At 33.7% G+C, this 18,797-nt stretch overlaps 1 pseudogene; it reads left to right on the top strand.

Moving 5' to 3' along the window:
* The window catches only part of LOC129923406 (dynein axonemal heavy chain 6-like), a 79,254-nt pseudogene that overhangs the window by 29,857 nt on the left and 30,600 nt on the right, over nucleotides 1-18,797 (top strand).

Below are 18,797 nucleotides of genomic sequence, written 5' to 3'. Positions count from 1 at the left end.
AAGTTAAAGTCTAGACTTAGACTCAGAGAATATTGTATGTCTAGATCTGTAATACTTAATTAACTTAATACTTACTAGTTTCTTTATTAATTAGACCTAGATATAGATAGATGTAAATTGATGGATCTACTTTGTTACTATTATCATAGAATTAAAATAACATCTTGACTAGATCTAGATATCTAGTAAAAAAATCAGTCTAAGACTAAGTACTCTAAGCTACTATTAGTTAGAAGATCCAGTTAACTAGTTCTATATTTGGTAAGATCTACTGACTACTCTGTCAGCCAATAAATATATAGATCTATTAGATCTTTTATTTGAAATAGAGTTAACTTTTAACATAGGTGCTACAAAGTTTGATTTATACTAATATAGTAGTAGTAGGTAGGCCTATCTATGTGCATATTATATATAAAAAAAAATATTAAAAGTTTAAACATACATGTAGATTATAGTAATTTAAGTAAAAGCTTAGAATGTATAGTTTGTATTTAAAGACATATATATTTATATATATATATATATAGCGGTAAATGTTTTATTTATGTCGAGAAGTATAAGAGGCATCATGCTTGCAGGTTTTTTGGGATTGCCGACCCCCCCCTTGCAGGCAAAACGGGGTTCTGTTGCTTGCATCCATGGTCTTGTTCCTATTCATATTACAATGTGAACATTCATTCAGATTGATGAATGTTTGTATAGAAATTTATTCCATTGTTGATGAGCTTGTCATTGTGTTGTAGTTCTAGTAAGCATTTAGCTTACTTGATACAAAACTCTAAATAAATTCTGAAAATGTTTCAACACCTACAATTAACACACATTCTGTCTCTCATCTCCTACTTCTTTCATCAGCTGCTAAGCTTCTTTTACCAACTGTAGAAATCTGAATTTAGCAGCAACAGTTCTCTGTCAATACAAACATGGGCACACACTCCATAACATACATGTTTAATAGTTTTTAGTTAGCTCAGTGCAATGGAATCTATATTTCATTTAAAATGGGGGGGGGGGGGAGAGGATCTGTGAAGAGTGGCGGAAAAGCTTAAACTGCTGTGCTATCCATCAAAGGGGCTCAAGCTCATAACCCGACTAAGATCTGAGTTGTGTTTGCTGGGTTCCTGAAGGCAGCACAGAAATTTCTCACAGATAGCCCATACTCACACAAAAAAATAGATTGGACCATAGCGCACTACCATAAGCATGAATAATGAAGCTACAAACCAGCCTAAATCTCATTCATTCTCCTGACCTGAACTGAGATTGTCAAGATCTTACTACCCTATTTATTAGACCATCATTTTATCACTTGGCCATCCTATCTAAAATACAAATGTCAATTTTTAAAAATTTTTAAAATTAACTCCAAATATCTGACCCTCATCAAATATCAATGCCAGTAAAGAATTCTTTTAATTATTTTCAGAACTTTGATCCGCATTCATTTATCATGAAGATGGGATGCCCACCAGAAGAGAAATTTTATGAGGAGATATCTGACATGAACAAACTTCAACATTTTTTAGGGGAGGTAACAAACTGCTATTTAATGATTTCTAAAATTTATATTGTGTAATGAAAATTTCATATGAAAATATCAAAATAAAACGATAAAGTTCTAGACATTTGGAAACTTAGTTTTATACTTCAAATAGTTATATAGGTATAATGTTTTTAACCATTTCAAAAGTTATCATCAAGCACTTCATAGTCTAACCTCTATATTTTATTAAATCATCTAAATTAAAATACATCTTATATAGAACTCTACAAAGCTTGTAATACTTACTTATGTAGAAATTCCTTCTGTTTGAGACAGTATCTAGATGACCTTAACCTTACATCACCTAAAGAAATGCGTTTTGTGTTCTTTATGGATGCAATGGAACATATTACTCGACTAGTCAGGATGATTCAACAAGAAAGAGGCAATGCCTTATTGGTTGGAGTGGGAGGAACAGGAAAACAGTCATTAACAAGGTTCAATATATAAATATCTATAATATTTTTACCAGATTGTTGAGTTAAAATAATCATTTTTTTACAGTTTTAAAAGAACATTTATATATACTAGTAGATAAAAACACACCTAAGTATGTGATTTTTTTTTTTGTGTGTGCAGATTGTCTGCCCACATGTGTAACTATCGCTGCTTCCAGATTGAGCTCTTTGGAGGCTATGACTATTCTTCATTCCACGATGACCTGAAAAAATTGTATGATACAGCAGGCATTCAAAATAAACCCACAATTTTTTTATTTACTGATACACAGGTTGGCAAAAGAGTTTTTATATATATATATATATATATATATATATATATTTATATATATATATATATATATAGAGAGAGAGAGAGAGAGAGACATATCTATGTATGTGAATATCTGTGTGATCATGTGTGTTTGTCAAACTGTATGTATGTGAATATCTGTTTGATCATGTGTGTTTGTCAAACTGTATGTATGTGAATTTCTGTTTGATCATGTGTGTTTGTCAAACTGTATGTATGTGAATATCTGTGTGATCATGTGTGTTTGTCAAACTGTATGTATGTGAATATCTGTGTGATCATGTGTGTTTGTCAAACTAATGTGATACATATTAATATTTGAAAAATCTAATACTGGTACTATACTATATGGCTTCTTCTATTTGAAAGACAATGGATAAGCCTAGATGCATCATCGGTTTTAGTTTCTTCTTGAGTCTGGGCAGAATCTGGTGTTATTAAACAAGCCAATTCTTAAGTGTCAATGTTTGCCACAGTTAGTGTATATGAATGCACCTGTTAAAGGGCTATGTGACAGGACAGCTTTCTTTATCATCTTTTTGTCTCTAGCTGCTTCATTCCTTTTGTTCTCAATGAGGTTTGTACCAGTATGCACAGTCTACCTTCATGCTGTTCAATCTTGGGTGATGTTTGTACCAGTATGCACAGTCTACCTTCATGCTGTTCAATCTTGGGTGATGTTTGTACCAGTATGCACAGTCTACCTTCATGCTGTTCAATCTTGGGTGATGTTTGTACCAGTATGCACAGTCTACCTTCATGCTGTTCAATCTTGGGTGATGTTTGTACCAGTGTGCACATTCTACCTTCATGCTATTCAATCTTGGGTGATGTTTGTACCAGTGTGCTCAGTCTACCTCCACCCTGTCCAATCTTGGGTGATGTTTGTACCAGTATGTCCAATCTTGGGTGATTCTTCTCCCACATACTTTCATTGAAGCCTGTGATCATCAAATCTTGCTTGGTTAGTCTTGGGCATCCCTTGGGTGAGACTCCATAATCTTGGCATAGTGGTTGGGCTTAGGAAACTTTCATTTGGCATGCAAGTGACATGTCCAAGCCAACTTAGTCTTTTTCTGTGTCATAATATTATAGATATTGTGTGTATTGGCTAATTTCAAAACTTCCTGATGGGAGACACAAACCCTGCAGGAAAAGGACATTATGTGTCACAGGCAGTGCAAGGGTAAACTGTTTAATCTATTCTCGTGATGTATGCTTGTTGACCAGCTCTCACTACCATTAAGAAGAGTTCACACTATGCAGCTTTTTTGGTCGCTGTGGTCAGTTTGGTATTTTGCCAGACATAATTAGAGAGTCTTGCCACTGCTGCAGAAGCTTTTTCTTGTGCAAGACTTGAGTCTTGGTGAGACTTATTGTAAGAACCCTTGACATGCAACAACCAGAGCATTTACTAGTTTTTGTGATCTTTCTTGCAAATGGTAGGTGTGCACCTTATTGTCGTGAACAGCAGTCCCTGATCAGGATATGCAGTTTCTTCATTTTGATGATAAGTCAAGACAGGTTAAAAAGCCATTGGATCTACTGTAGATAAAAGTAGATTGGTGTAAACTGTCTATTTGATCAGTTTCATAGTCATAAATATTTGATATTTAAATAACCTAAAAATTGTATATTGCATACACAAATATTCATTTTATGCCTATACTGAGATCATTAAAGATAACAAACATTTTTAAAATCATTAGATCTATATGAAAACTTGATTTGTAAAATCCTGTATAGAACTATGCATATAGTACTTATTTTAATTAATTAGTCCATATTATTATGTCTTATTAAAATATTTAGTGTTTATGCACTTTTTTTTTTTCAATTAGCAACAATAGAATCTACATTTTAACTAGTTTTAGAAATTGTTTTTTCTTGCAATGCAACCCTTCTCCCATCCTCTTGGAATTTTTTCCAAAACAAAGCAATCCATTATCTTGAAGCCTTTCTCAGTACAATTACCTTTGACTATCTGTGTCTTGCCTTTATGGGTGTCCACTTAATTTGTTTAGATAACATTCTTTTACAAGTAGGTCACAATGATCCCCTCTAAATATGGCCACAACAAAATAACATCCACAAAACTTGTCTTACAAAAGATGGTGGTCAAATGCCTTGTCATCAATGTTTCCCTTGCAATAATTTCAATATAATTGACCATAAACATCAATAATCATACATGTGCACTACTGCTCAATAGTTTTTTAATGTGCTAGCTATACTACAACATAAAGACAGAAAAAAATATGTGAGTTTTGTCATCTTACAGATTGTGGTAGAAGAATTTCTAGAATATATTAACAACATGCTGAACTCTGGAGAAGTTCCAAACTTGTTTGAACCTGACGAGTATGAGAGGTTGATAATAGGCTGCAGACCAGGTGCTAAAGAGGCAGGAATTCCTGAAGGAAATAGAGATGCTATCTATGACTATTGTATCCATTGTGTCAGGTACAGTTGACATTATTGTTTTAACCGTCAGGCACATATGACCTTACTATATTTCATGTATAAATGACACTAGACCTAACTGTATCCATTGTGTCAGGTACAGTTGACATTATTGTTTTAACCGTCAGGCACATATGACCTTACTATATTTCATGTATGAATCCGAACGACAGTCCAGCGCACAAACCGCACGGCCAGGCAGCCATCCTTCACCATACCCTGTCATTTAGTCCGTCAGACTGTTGGGGCACCATAAACATCTGTTCAGAGAATTGTGCTTGTCACTTGACTGGTGTGTAGCACTACATACATATGGGTATCTTCACCTTACCCTGTCATTCAGTCTGTTGAACTGTTGGGGCACCATAAACATCTGTTAACAGTTTTTCTCCATTTCTCTCTCTATCAGGATTAGAGTTTCTTCCGTAGACAGCCCCATCCATTCCTTAATGTTGTCCTCCCTATCCTTTCCATTTACACCACCTTCTTTATTTCCCTGGTACTGTTACCTGCAGACAAGTTCTTGCGAGCCCTGAGAATCTCACTGTACAGTCTTAACTTGTGTTTTTTAACAGTGGTCAGAAGGTCATCATGGGGCTTGGTTGCCATTGTAAATTGTAATCCTGTTTTGGATTTCCAAGTTTGAAAATATAATCTTTGTATGTGATACAAGTTAACAATTTGTGCATGCATAGGTAAATATATATTTGACGAATGAACAGTCACAGTAAAAGTTAAAAGTTAGGATGGCTGCCTGGTCATGCGGTTTGTGCGCTGGACTGTCGTTCGGATTTATCGACGGTCGAGGGTTCAAACCCTGCCCGCTCCCATCCCCTGTCGTCCTGCGGGAGGTTTGGGCTAGGAAGTAAACTATCTTCAACTCTGAAGGAACATCCGAAACATGTAAAACATTATTTTACAAAATAAAAAAAAAAGTAAGACAAGATGATTAGAAGGCACTCAAGAATGAACTATTAGTTGCAGATTTGTTGAGAGTAATTAAAGTGAATTTAGAGTATAGATATCATGTTGTGATAGAGTCAACACTTTTACCCTTTAGATCTTCATTTGGACATTCTTAAAAAGAAAACAAAAGAGCTGAAATTACAAAAGTGTTAAGGTCTAAAATTAATGTGCATAACTAGATTAACAAGGAATATCTGTAGACTGATAAGATAGAAAAATTATTTTGATGGTTATGAAGAAAACTTTTCAGAGAAATAAATCCTTTAAGACTCTGTACTGTTGTAATATTTTAATCCAGACATAATAAATTTGTTTAATATTATTTTCTGTAAAGCTGTCCTTTAAATTTAATTGCACTTTATCGGTCTGTATTTTTTTCCAGAAATAATCTGCACATAGTATTGTGCATGTCTCCGGTGGGCTCTGCCTTTCGATCAAGATGCCAGATGTTTCCATCTTTGGTCAACTGTTGCACCATAGACTGGTTCATTGAATGGCCGAAAGAAGCTCTTTTAGGAGTGGCACAGTCTTTCTTTAAAACCGTTCAGATGAAATCAAAGTAAGTTTTACACTAAATTATTATTTTATTGAGCATTAGAAAGAAAATGTGATTCTCAAATATCTATGATCATTAACATTCACTCAAGTCTTCAATTGAAAAACTTGACTTGCATTTTTCTAGAAACTACCACTTAAAAAATATGAAGCAAACTAATCTTCAAACAAATAATGTTTACTATTTAAGTAAACAAACAAAACTCAATAGTTAAAATTGTTCTTAAAAAAATATTAATATTGACACTTAATACGAATAGACATACAAGAAATGTTTAATTTAGAGCAAAACAAATTTGAATATTTTGTAGCAAAATATTTTGTCAACAAGTTACAATTAAGTGTAGCATCTGAACCATTACAACAAGAAAGTTCTTATTCATTTTACATTGGTGTTTTATCAAAAGGACTTGATTACATAGGTTTGACATTGCTATTTTATTGCCCTAAACACATATTATATAGAGGTTCCTCTTTCTGAACTTGTGATCTATAAAGGCAGATGAATAAAACTTGTGTTGCCTGATCAAGCAGTATTTACTCCAGACTGTCATCTTGATGCCCCGGGTTCAAACTCTGCTCACTGGTTTCCCCTGTCAACCTGAAGGAGGTGGGGGCTAGGAAATAAGGATATTCTATTCTGAAGTAACATCTGAAACATGTTTAACAAACAAGCTTATCTGTTTCTATAACCAAAGGTTAACTAGGGTGTCACGTGGCCAGCACAATGCCAACTGCCTTTTCTGTACCTATCATATATCAGGTACCCATTAGAGTTGGGTGCACTCAAGGCCTCAAAATAAATCATATATCAGGTACCCATTAGAGTAGGTGCACTCAGGGGCCTCCAAAAAATCTCAAAATTAAAACTCTTCACTGTTTTTCAAACTTGAATCCCTCTCATCAGTTTGAAGCCAAGTGCTTCATCATTTGACTATCATGTCCCACAAATTTTGTAATAGTTTGAGTATTTCATTTACAGGACAATGTATCTAAAATGTGTGTAGAAATTCATATGAGTGTTACAGAAATGTCAGAGAGATTCTTCACCGAGCTAAAGCGTCGTTACTACACCACACCCACTTCCTACCTTGAGCTGATCAACCTGTACATTACCATGGTACAAGAGAAAACAAGGTACACTAATTTCTTCTAAATAAATATAATTTGAAAGAAGTGATCATAAATTGCACTTCCTATTAAATCCTAGAATAGAAACTACTGTCTATTGTTCTAATATTTCAAAATAAAAATGTCAGTTCTTCCTTATAAATATTTTTTTATTAAATAAAGCCAGACTTATTTCACATTTTTGGATGTTATTAATGTAAAAAAAAAACATTTATCTTGGATTGTACTAAATCTTGCTCTTCCTTTTCAACCATTGCACAAATCTATCCTTTTCGACCATTGCACAAATCTATCCTTTTCAGAGAGACTCTTCTCAGCCCTTTAATCTTTCTCTATTTTTTTTATCCTTAAAGTAATGTTCTTTTGCTTGACTTTGACATAAGTATATATTATTGGTTTAGAATAAGTTATTAGATTTGTCAAATGAGGTTAGTTAAAAATAGCTAAGTTGTAGTAGAGCTGATGGCTGTAAATATAGTAAGCTAAATCTGGATATAACGGAAGTTTGATCTTTCTATCTAAGTTATGACTGTCACTAAATGGTTCATCTCCTTGGTTCTGGATGCACTGATATATATTGCTGGTGGCTAATTCTTAATGCTTATCCTAATTTAGTCATTTTTTGTGCTACTATTCTATAGTGCAGTTGCAGGTCACAGCTGGGACTGTGTAGCCATGTAAAATTTTGTACTCCTCATTAATCTTTGGACTCAAAGAAAAAGCCTTACTATTATTATAGTGTAGTTGTATTAAAAAGGGATAGTTCAAATGGTATCATTATAAGTGTCCACAGACATCAATTAGTTTTGTAGACATATTTTAAAGCTAGGATTATCTTTAGTCATAATAAAAGTAATATATTTGTTACTCAGACATCTTATAATGTAATCAGGATCAACTAAAGAATACTAACGTATTAGATTAGGCTGTAGAAAATGTTAATAGCTTTACTCATTGTCGCTGCCTGGTTCTGGTTGTAGGCGTTGCGACGCGAATGTGTCCGAGTGTTGTAGATATTGCTGTAATGTTCTTTAATTAAGTACTTTCTCATACGCACTAGATTTGCAGGTGCGTGAGTACACTAGCGTACTGAACTCTCCAAGCACAAACGTTCTGAATTATTAATAAACGCTCTTGTAGCAGACAAGAATTTTATTACATATAAGATATAGATCACAAAAGATATTGGCGACTTCAGCCATCACAAAATATAAACCAATAAAATACTGGCTGCTCATGCCATGTAGAATAAGTAATCAACAAAATGTTCACAATATAAGTCCGAAGAAATCTCTTAAGTTAACACTAGATCAAGTTGGTTATAGTACACGTTACAGACAGAGAAAATTATATTACAGCCACTCTCTGCTGGAGTTCTTCACTAACTGATTAATATTGACCCTTATTTTTGAGTCCCTTAAACTTATTCTCGTGTTCTCAGCACGGAATATTACAATAGGTGACTGAGTGTCACTTCATGTCACAGAGGTTCTAAAACTGGACTGTGACACTCATGTTGGTTTATTTAATATGCTTCTGTTGCATATATTTCTTGTAGTAATATTAAGACTGCTCGTGAGAGAGTAGCTAATGGACTTTCCAAACTGTTTTCAACCAATGATTTGGTTGACAATATGAAGAAAGAACTTGTTGCCTTAGAGCCTGAACTTAAACAGAAGTCTGCTGACACTGCTGCCTTGATGGAAAGACTTAAAATAGATCAAGAGAAAGCTAATGTTGTAAGTTGACATTTGGAAATAGGATGTTTCTATTTATAACATAATGCATTATTTTTGTGCATTCATCATTCAATTATCTTAACTATTTAATTTTTGAAGTTGGGACAAGTAATGTTGTATGAGTTCAAGTTTCATTGAATGATGGAATTTTAATAAATGATCATCAGGTGTATGGTAGTATTGGTAATTATTAAGAAAGTATAGAATGATTGCTGTCAAACTCTAATTTAGCTTTTGAAAAAAAAAATATATGTATATATATTCAAAGAGAGACAGAAATGAACTTTATATTATCACTATATTTGAAATAGGATTACAAAACGTGACTAAAGAAGTCAGAATGTTAATAAAGTTTACTTTAAAGAAACAATCATGTCAAAATATAATTTGTACTTTAAACTTACTGATTTTTAGTAGTAATATAGTATTGATGTTCCTTTTTAAATGTGGTCACTAAGAAAATAAAATTGTACATAGGTCATTGTTTACTAATTGTACTTTTTAATGATACATTTTAAGATTTGATGAACTAAGGGCTGTTTTGGCAATTAGTATTTAAAAAAAGAAAGGACAAGCAATGGCTGAATAGTACCTAACACAACAAAATGCAAATGTACCTGATTCAATCAATAGATATAAAAGGGGTGACACTATTATGTAGATAAATTATAGTTGAGGTCTGAAGCCCTATGACTTTGTTTGGGACTATTTAATGTTTGATTTGTAGGAAATAAGAAGAAAACAAATCTCTGCTTTTTTGTATATTATATTGAAATTCAAGGGCTATTGAAATTACTGTTCTAGTTTCAAATACCTGAAAAGTTGGCACTTCTAGACCATGAAAACATCACCTTCACCTAACCCTTTGTCTGTTCAACTGTTGGGACACTACACATGATCTGTAGACCATTTTCCTTTTCTTTTCCTTAAGTAGAATCTCTTCCAGTGATAGGCTTGTCCACTCTTTGATGTTGTCTTCCATTCACTTTCTTTGCCTCTTCTTTTTCCTGGTACTGTTCCCTGAACAATTGCAGTGTAATAAAATTCACTGATAATAACAATTATAAGTTGAGTGATTATTAAAGTTAATATTTGATGTAGAAACCAGTCAACATTTAAGAACAAAAGACCTCCATCAGTATTTCCATGCACTAATGAGATTCTAGGCTGCTTTTGATCTATTTTAGTATGTTCTGATTAGGCTCAGAAATGGCTGCTGTGGATTGTTTCAGAGCTCTAATCAATATGAAATATTTAATATGTATGGATAACAGTTTCTTTCAATTTATCAATCAGGTTCAGAAACAGGTGGCTATCGATGAAGCGAAAGCGAAAACAACTGCTGAAGAAACTCAGGCTATAGCAGATGATGCTCAGCGAGACTTGAACGAGGCGCTACCTGCGCTGGAAGTTGCAGAGAAAGTAAAACATTTTTATAAATTACAGACACTCTTTCTAAACAGAAGAGAGTTATAGATTAAGCATATCCATTTGTTAATCTAGTCATGTAAGTTAATAACAGACTTAAACTCACCTAAGTCTTGATTGTCCTGGATGATTCAGGCAACATGTTCCTTGCTGCAATAGCAATAGGGAAGAAACACTTGTACCAATTGTCCTACCAGATGGAATAAGAAATGTTACTTGTTACTTTATCTTTGTGTCTTTTGGAGTATTTCATTAGGTTGTGTTTTTGTATTTATAACTTATGGTTAAGTGTTTTATGTATTATTATTCCATCCCATCCCATGGAGGGCTCTGGCCTGTTTCAACACATCCTTCCATTCAGATCTCTCCTGGGCCCTTCGTCTCCATGCTCTAACCCCAAACTGTTAAAGATCTGCTTCCACATCATCAATCCATCGCATTCAGGGTCTTCCTTTGGGTTGCCTGCCTTTTGTTTTTTGTCTGTATACGATTTTCTCTCCTCTGTTATCTGACATTCTTTCATGGTGACCTGCCTAACATAGTCTGTTCTTTTTTTATTTCGGTCACTATTGGTGGGTCTTCATATAATTGATATATCTCTTGGTTAATGTGTGTCCTCCACCCAGTTTCATCCTGTATGGCACCATAGATTTTCCTAAGAATTTTTGTTCCCAAGTATTAATTAAATTTTCAGATGTCTTAGTCAGTGTCCAGGTCTCACTTCCACGCATTGCTGCTGGTCTTGTTATGGTTTTGTATATTATTTTCTTGGTTTTCCTTGAAAGAATGTATTATTACTTTACTTTTTAATCTTCTGTCATTCACAAAGTGTCATTGCATGACAAGGTAGTAGTTCCTTCTCTGTCATTGAAAAATGATCTCATTTTCTTTTAACTCAAAAACTGCTAGGGAAGATTATCTTCATTTGAAAAACTGCACACATGGCATGAAAAGGTTGGGTATCTTGAGAGTTGCCCACTTTGATAAAAAAAAAATTTGCGAGAATGTTCTTTACTGATGACCATAATCTCCTTGTCTTCAATCTCATAATACTGCCATACACGGCTTCATGCCATGAGGTGCAATAATAAATAGCATTTCACAGTCATAAATGTCAATTTCATTTTCTTTGTGGGATCTCTTGAGAGTTGCCTATATATCACTTGGGAGCACTTTCCAGCTCATAGCTCCACATAAAATGTCATTTGGGGAGGCAATTTTCAGGCAAAAGAACTACATGTTCAGCCCATCATAGTTCTGAACTTTTTGATGTGGCAAAAGATCTTAAAATCTCATATGTAGTCAAACATTTTTAACTGGTTAAGTTTTTAGACATCAGAGATGGTAAGAGTTCAGCTTTTTGATGTGACTGGAACATAAGGTCCAGGAATCTGAAGCATAGAAGGACTACAGTATTGTCAATTTTTAATTTTTGTACAAGTGCTAAGTCTTCTTGACCATACTTGTTTTTAAAGTCTGAGGCACTGTGGCATGCAACATGGAAGTCTACCTCAGCATATAGGCTGGCATTTAGTTACCAGATAGACAAACATTTTTACGCTTACTAGTTTCTGGCCATCTTTAAAAATGTCTTGTTTCTTGGCAATTTTATTGGGAGGAGGTTGGTACAGAACTTTTGTCTTCGCTGCATTGATATTGAAGCCAAAGTTTTTGCCTTAGTGAAGAGGGTCAAGCTCTTTTGAAGACCCACTATATTTGAGGGAAGTAAAGTGCAGCCATATGTGAATAGCAGATCTCTGATTTAATCATATTTGACTTTTGCCTTTGTCTTGTTTTATGCTGGTTTTTTTTTCAAATTTTAAACACATAAATAAATTTTAAATTTCATATTAACCACTTCATTAAAATTTTAAACACCTAATGTTAAGTTAAATTTAAACTTTAAAAAACTATATATATGTGAACTAATGAAACTCTCAGAAAAGATCTACACATAACCACTTTGCATATGAAGTATTGATAACTTGTCACCCTAGAAGAGTTGATTGCTGGAAAGCACTGAAGAGTTTAATGCTGGGGAAACAATAAATTAATTTTATTAAACTCATGAGCTCTACCACATTTTCTCATCTTCTTCATCTACTCAGCTTAGCTGTAGGCTCTCTGCAGTGGCATGCTGTTCTTCCTAGTTGTTCCACACTGCCTTACAGAGTGTTAGTTATTCTAGGTTGTTCAGTTCAATTAAATTGTGACATTCTATAAGAAAATAATTGACAGTCTTGTAAGAAGATGACTACATCCTACGCGTCATGCATTTAGTCATGAGTATAAACCTGTGACCTAAATTCTGCTAAGTCACTGATTTTCCTGGCTAGATCAGGCAACCCATTCCAAGCTCTAATAGCACTGGGGAAGAAAGAGCATTTGTACAAATTTGTCATAGCATATGGAACGAGGAATATGCCTTTGTGTCTTTCTGAGTATTTTATTAGGTTTTGTTTTTGTATTTGAAGATTCTGGTTCAATGTTTTATGTATAATTGATTCCTTACTTTTGAATCTTCTATCCTGAAGGCTTTCTAAATTTAGTGATTTTACTAAAGGTGTTACTCTAGTCAAATGTGAATATTTGTTTGTTATAAATCTCACTGCTCTATTTTGTGTCTGTTCCAGTTTCTTAATGTTTTCTTGAGTTGAGGGGTCCCAAACAGAGGATGCATATTCTATTATGAGCTTAACAAACATTTTAGTTATGCTTAATGCTTTGTTTGATTTTTTTTGATAGTTTAATCAATATGGGGATTCCATGGCAGTTTTTCATTTATCATAACACCTAAGTATTTTGCGTTTTTAGTCTGTGTTACTGGTTAACCATGAGTAAGATAAGTGGAATTTATTTGTTTTAGTTTTTATAATAAGAATGACAATGATCTGTTATGACTCTGCGCTTTCAGGCTTTGTTAGCACTAGACAAAAATGACATTGCTGAGATACGAGTATTTACCAAACCTCCAGAGCTTGTTCAGACAGTTCTAGAAGCTGTTGCCATACTCTTAGGCAACAAGTAAGTGGAATAAACAAACGAAACATTAATGTTTTATACTTGGTGAACGTCTAATGACCGTGACCTTCAGTAATTCATTGCACTAAAATGTTGATTGCATATGCAATAATTTCTTTCAGGACAGACTGGGCGAGTTGTAAAGCCATGCTGGCAGACACAAACTTCTTTAAAAAAATGTATGAATATGACAAAGAAAATGTCCCAGCCGCCAAGCTGGCTAAAGTCAGGAAATATACATCCATGCCAAGTTTTGTACCTGACGTTGTAGCCAAAGTTTCAAAGGTAACTAATTTAAAAACTCATTAAAAAACTCATTAGACTGGATAATGAAAAGGTAAAAAGCTGGCAACACATGCATTCAATGGACAAAAAAATGGAGGATCTAGATTTCACAAGATGATATCTGCCTCCAAAAACTACTACATGCTCGTATAAAATTAAACAAGATCATTATAGAAGTGGAGAAAACTGGTTTAAAAATCAATGAAAAGAAAACTCAGGTGTTGAGAATAAATAAAACCAAGAAAAACCACTACAACGTCAAGGAGAAAACCTAGTAGAAAGAGATGATATTGTCTATATTAAAAGCAAAGAGGGATGATTAACATACATGTTTAAAATTAGATCAACTAGGCTAGTCATGTGTTTAATATTCTACAGAAGATCTGGTGTTAAAAAAAACAACTGTCACTACACAACAAAATGTGAATGTGAAATCATTTCTTTTATTTGGTTCAGAGACTTGAAGATTAACACAGTCTAACATTCACCCACAAATGTTGTACTCATAAAATGATCTGTCTAATAAGTTAAGCCCACAGTATGTCAAAACAATTCCACTTTTCATTGAATGTTGTTTTGTTTTGTTTGTTTTTTTGCTTCTTTTTTATTTGCCAACCAGCAGTCTTCTAAGCAGAAAAACAATTTCTGTATTTGGTGTGGAAAAAAATGTCTATAGATGCATTATTATTTTTTTTTAGTAGACATTATATTTTGTAATCACATTGTTTATGGAAAAGTTTCATAGTGAATGTACATCTTAAATCATTAACTACTTACCTGAAAATATTTGTGATTTAATGTTTTGAAGATTGTTATAACCACAGAGTAATGATGGAATGTTGTTTGATAAATCTATTCTTCGTCCAGGCTTGTAAAACTTTAGTCCTATGGGTTCGAGCAATTGATGTTTACTCTGCTGTAGCTAAACAAGTTGAGCCAAAGAAACAAGCGTAAGTAATTAGCAGTCAAGGCATTAAATAATTAGCAGTCAAAGTGTTGCTATTTTTTAAATCATTCTAGGTCTAAGTAAAAAAATATTCAATTATATTTGTTTTCTTAGACTTGTTTTAATACAACTTTAGTGGTCATTAATTAGTAAACTTTGTACTAAATCATAATGATGTCACTTTGACAGTGGAACATGGGATATATATATATAGTATTATTACAGAAGTATATGTATAGTTGGTATATTATTATTACAAGATGTATTATCTCTTCCTTGTCAGACTGGCTGAGGCTCAAGACGTTCTCAATGAGGTTTTAAGTGTCCTCAAAGCTAAACAAGACCAACTGGCTGAAGTGGAGAAACAAATTAAAAATCTTCAGGCTGTCTTTGACAAGAGTATGGAAAGAAACATGGCTGTGACTGCCGCCAGATTGAAACGCTCTTCCAAACTGACAACAGCCTTAGCTGATGAACAAGTAGGTTATTTTAAAATCTGTGAGAACTATTATAACATTAAAATATGATTCTTAGTCAGACTTGGCCTACTGGGCGTAGTTTTTATAATATCAAAGATAAATTGAAATGATCAAACAAAAATATCACCTTGAGGAATAAATTAACGATTTGAAAATATGTGCATTCATTCACTAAAACCATATTTCCATACTGGAGATGAGACATACATGGCACACAGTCTTAGAAAGAAGTGTGAGACTACAATGATTTTGTCACTTTTTTGGTGTGATTTTTTTTTTTCATATTTCTACTTTAAAAAAATATACATTTCAATAGCTCAACTATCTTTGAAACAACATCTCAATCTCATGATTTCATGTTTAAATAAGGATGGGACATTACTAGAAACTCATTTAGTTCTCATCTTTATCATTGAAATATTTATTCTCTGCTCCTTGAAATATTTATTCTCTGCTCCTTGAAATATTTATTCTCTGCTCCTTGAAATATTTATTCTCTGCTCCTTGAAATATTTATTCTCTGCTCCTTGAAATATTTATTCTCTGCTCCTTGAAATATTTATTCTCTGCTCCTTGAAATATTTATTCTCTGCTCCTTGAAATATTTATTCTCTGTTCTGCAAGGTTGTTAAAAGTGGTAATGGATATAAGCACTCCACTACCTAAAAAATACTTTCAATGGCTTTCAGATAGCCTCTGACAAACAGCCTCTACCCGTTAGATGTTAGATATGGGAGAAATGTTATCACTAACTGGGGAAAATGTGTAACCAGTGCCTAAACCAGTAAGCTTCAGGCTTAAGGGGCTCATTAGCCTTGGTTGGCTACCCACCTAGGAGAAGGAAAACTGAATTCAAACCTCTGCTGCCTTGCGGCTATACCCAAATATGTGAAAGGCTTTGGGAGTCTATCTTGAGGAAAAATAAGGAGCAGACAACCTTAAGGCAGTTTGCAGAGCCAGCGCCACCGCATTTCGCATTCTGTATCAGCACTTGCTGTTCCTTTGGATTCATCAGCTGTGCTGAGAAATTGGAAAATAGCTGTTTGGGTTACATTGTTCCAACCATAACTAATGCCCAGGCATTCATCTCATTTCTCATTTCCATAGTAATTTTGCAACTGAAAGAGGCCATAGTATTTGTTCTCTTTCTACATCATGTTTCTTATAGGTTCGTTGGGAGGAAAGTGTTGCCAAATTTGATGTACATTTGAAAAATGTAGTAGGAGATGTTTTTATAGCAGCAGCTTGTGTAGCTTACTATGGAGCCTTTACTTCTACTTACAGGCAAAAACTTGTAGAAGGTAAGTCTAAACATCAAAAACAATGTACTTTTAAAATGTTTAGATACAGACACCCTTGAAAACTAGTACCATTAAGAGAGAAAACTGGTCGTGTGGTATGCCTTTAAAACTGTCATCAGTTTGAACCCTTCCCACTGCTGTCTGCTTTGGTTCTCAAGAAGTTTAGATTGGTACATGATAATCTTAATTTCTGAATGAATGTCCAAAACTTAAAAAACAAAACCTTTATTAATGCAATGTCTGCTTATACCATATTAACTGATTGTTTTTTGACTAGCTTAAGTATTGTGTTGGATACATAAATAAATTTTTTAGACCTTTGTAGCAGCTTTTGATTCATTTCAGTTATAAGTTTTCCTAATTGCCCATTAATCTTGATACATGGCAACTAATCATCCTCAATAAGAAAATATGAAAAGTACAAAATGAATTAGGTTTTGAAAATGGTGAAGGCTGTTTCTAAAAAAATGTTTATAAAATGTTTTACATGTTACGGATGTTCCTTCAAAGATAAAGATAATCTACTTTCTAGTCCAAACCTCCTGCTTTCTGCTTTTGAATTGATCATTTGAGACTGTATACCTTCCTGGCCAAACATCAAATTATACAAACTTCTTGTTCTCATAACTCTTGAAAATATTACTAGGTCTAGCTTGATTTTTCATTATTTAGTTATGCTTTACTCTCAGATATATGATTTAGTAGTTAGAAACAAAATATTTTACTTCAATTATTATTAACTTAGAAGGCGCGGTGGCTGAGCGGTAAAGCGCTTGACTTCCTAACCGTTGTCCGGGGTTTGAATCCTAGTGAAGACTGGGATATTTAATTTCAGGATCCTTGGGCGCCTCTGAGTCCACCCAGCTCTAATGGGTACCTGACATTAGTTGGGGAAAAGTAAAGGCGGTTGGTCGTTGAGCTGGCCACATGACACCCTCGTTAACTGTAGGCCACAGAATCAGATGACCTTTACATCATCTGCCCTATAGACCACAAGGTCTGAAAGGGGAACTTTACTTTACTATTATTAACTTAACTGTATCTTGTATTTCTCACATTTAATTATTTGTTAAAAACTTTTAGAAATATTTATATTAAGAAAGAACATTTTTAAGAAAGTAGCATAACATAACCTAAATATTACCACAACGACCAATTGATATGACTGAAATACTCTGATGTATCTTATCTTATCTTATATAATACAGACGTTACTTCAAAAAAGAAGATGATTACGTCCTACGCGTCATGCATTTAGTCATGCATATTAACCAATGACTTAAATTCTGCCAAGTCACTGGTTTTCCTGGCTAGCTCAGGCAACCCATTCCATGCTCTAATAGCACTAGGGAAGAAGGAGTATTTGTACAAATTTGTCCTAGCATATGGGACGAGGAATGTGCCTTTATCTTTGTGTCTTTCAGAGTATTTTATTAAATTTTGTTTTTGTATTTGAAGATTATGGTTCAGTGTTTTATGTATGATTGCTACTTTACTTTTGAGCCTTCTGTCCTGAAGGCTTTCTAAATTTAGTGATTTTACTAAAGGTGTTACTCTAGTCAAATGTGAATATTCGTTTGTTATGAATCTCACTGCTCTATTTTGTGTCTGTTCCAGTTTCTTAATGTTTTCTTGAGTTGAGGGGTCCCAAACGGAGGATGCATATTCTATTATTGGCCTAACCAAGGTTAAGTAACATTTTAGTTTTATGTTCTTATTTGATTTATAGAAATTTCTTTTAATAAATCCTAATGCTTTGTTTGATTTTTTTGTAGTTTCATCAATATGTGGATTCCATGATAGTTTTTCATTTATTATAACACCTAGGTATTTTGCGTTTTTAGTCTGTGATACTGGTTTGCCATGAATAAGATAAGTGGAATTAATTTGTTTTAGTTTTTTTGTTACTCTTAACAACTGACATTTTTCTGGGTGGAAAGACATGCTCCAATTTGATTCCCATTTCTGTAATTCATCTAATTCTCTTTGTAAAATATCTGTGTCTTGTGTTGTTTTTATTGTTCTATATATTATGCAATCGTCTGCAAATAATCTGACTTTTGTTCCTGAACTAATGCAATTTGGTAAATCATTTATGTAAATTAAAAATAGTAGTGGACCCAAGACTGTACCTTGAGGTACACCTGAGTTTACTGTTATCGGTGTTGATTTAGAGCCATTTATTAT

The sequence above is a fragment of the Biomphalaria glabrata genome, chromosome 16 (assembly GCF_947242115.1).
Source record: "Biomphalaria glabrata chromosome 16, xgBioGlab47.1, whole genome shotgun sequence".
Taxonomy (NCBI): Eukaryota; Metazoa; Mollusca; class Gastropoda; family Planorbidae; genus Biomphalaria; species Biomphalaria glabrata.
Note: the sequence above shows the minus strand (reverse complement) of the source record. Positions and strands in the feature narration are given on the sequence as shown.